Here is a 2,601-nt window from a genome sequence, read left to right as displayed (position 1 = left end):
CACCATGTATATATATATATAAATATATATATAAATATATATATATATATATATATACCATGCATACATATAAATATATAACATATGCATTTCATATTATGCACATTTACACATCCCAGCATGATCAAACGTAACAATTTATCATGCTATCACGTAATCATTTAAATCAGATAATCACATATTATTTACCTTGGGTGATAACCAGGATCAAGTTATCACAGGCTGTATGCGATGTAAGCTAGAATCCGGACAAAAACATGTCTAAAACACAAAAACAATTCTTTTTCGTTCAAAAATGGATCAAAAACTTACTTTTTGAAGACTTTTCAAGAACACTAAAAATTTTCAAATCTACAAATTTCAACAAATCTTGAAAATAAATTATCAAAACAGAAAACTTTGTGAATAACAAAGATTTACGAAACAATTATGCACACTTTGATCATCTTTTTAACACCAAAACACAAAAACACAAAAACTTGAAATTTTTTTAGGTCAAAGTGTTGAAAATATGAAGAACATATGAACAAGATGAATTCTAGAAAATTTTCTTAAAAAATTCTTCAAATTGGTGATTTCTTCTTCTTGATTTCTCTGCATATCCAACTCTAATACCAATTGTTAGTCCACAATATGATCAATCTTCTAATATCTTCATGAATCTATGGCAAGCTCATATGAACATTAAGAACACTATAGAAGGAGTAGAGAGAATTAGTCAAATAGTCAAACCCTTCTATATATCTCAAATGTACGTAAGTATTACAATTAAGCTCATCTACCTACTCTAACACTACAAGACAAAGCTTTATATAGGGTCAAACATTGAACCCTCTAGTCAAAGTCAACATGACTAACAAAGTCAAACACGCTAACATTACAATTATAGACTTTCAAGACGAATACAGTTTAACATCAAAATTCAGTCCCAACACCTTTCTCAGCTTAATGTAGTTTCTTAGTTAATTCCTCAATCTGTTTGTTCAGTCTTCAACTTTCCTGTGAATCAGAAGCATTTTTAATGAATTTATCCAGTTTTTCCTTTAAAAGCTTCATCTCTTCCTCCTTTCTTTCATTACAATATGATAAACATATAGCCCAGGATATGTTCTTATTATTTTCTAGAGTCAGTTTATCATACTTCTCTTTTAGTTCCCTGTATTCTTTATAATAAAATGCTGCCATATAAAAATTCAAAGATTGATCAAAAGAATCTTTGTAGTAATGAAATAGAACAAATAAATCACTTTTCAAAATCACTCAGATCAAAAATCACTCAGGAAAAAAAATTAGTTGATACAAAAATTCTCAGAAAATCCAAAAACTGTTCAGTTTGAAAAAATCAGTCAAAACAGTTAACAAACAATCAAACTTCAAAATAGTTAAAAACTGCTTAAATCACGGGAAAACTTGGTAAATTGAAGTGACCAATATTGTGACCAAATTCAGACGAGGATGAGAACACGACTAAGTCAAGATCAAGAAAAGTAATCCGGACATAATAGGGCCAAAAACAACCGTGTCTTTAAATCCGAACGAAACAGTTTTCGGGAATGATTTGGACTTGCCGAGAAAAATGAATCCTGACAGTCTTGTGTCCGAGGAAGGGAATCAAAAAGGCTGTCTTTTGGCCGAGAGAACTCAAGTCCGGACAAGGGGACGTGCGAGGTAGCCTTGATCTTAGCTAAGGTATTGTGCGACGTAACCTTGAATACGGATAAGGTGTTGTGCGAGGTAACCTTGAATACGGATAAGGTGTTGTGTGAGGTAACCTTGAATACGGATAAGGTGTTGTGCGAGGTAACCTTGAATACGGATAAGCTAATGACCGATGTAGAACTGAATCTGGCTAAGCTTGTGATCAATGAAGTCTAGAATCCTGTGAAGATGGTGAACGAGATTGCCAAGTCCGGGTGTGCCTTTGAGCGAGGATGGCCAAATCCGGACAAGGCTGCTTCCAAATAAGAGATCAAGCAACTAAGTCCTTGATCTCGGTGAAGGCTGAGTTCGAGAATAAACTTGAATACGGTCGAGGTTATCCAAGAATGGCTAGAATCCAAATGTCAAGTTAAGCGATTAAGTCTTGAATCCTGCCAAAGAGTGTCCAGATATGGCTAAGTGATATGCAAAAATGGCTAAGTCTAGAAACCTGTTAAAAAAGTGACCGAGAATAGCAAACAAAAAGACTAAGTCTTGAATCTGGTTAAGATGAATCCGATCCAAACTTATCAAAAACAAAAAAAATTCAACTTTTTCACCAAAAAATGGATCAAAATCAGATTTTTATGAGTTTTTAACAAGAACACAATTTTTTTCAAAAATCACTAATCTCATCAGATCTTTAAAACGGATGATCAAATCATAAAATCTTGTTAATAACAAAGATTCATGAATCAAATACGCACACAATGATCATATTTTTAACATCAAATCACTAAAAAATGAATGATTTACGCAGAAAAGTATGAGAAACTTGAAGAACACTTCAAGAACACATAAGAAGATGAAGAACATAATCTGATTTTCCAGAAATTTTCAACTTTAGATGAAATTCTTCAATCAATCTCAGTGCATCTCAGCTCTGATACCAATTGTTTGTCC

The sequence above is a fragment of the Cynara cardunculus genome, unplaced genomic scaffold (assembly GCF_001531365.2).
Source record: "Cynara cardunculus var. scolymus isolate 2C unplaced genomic scaffold, CcrdV1 Un_Scaffold_3972, whole genome shotgun sequence".
In the NCBI taxonomy this organism is placed as follows: Eukaryota; Viridiplantae; Streptophyta; class Magnoliopsida; order Asterales; family Asteraceae; genus Cynara; species Cynara cardunculus.
Note: the sequence above shows the minus strand (reverse complement) of the source record.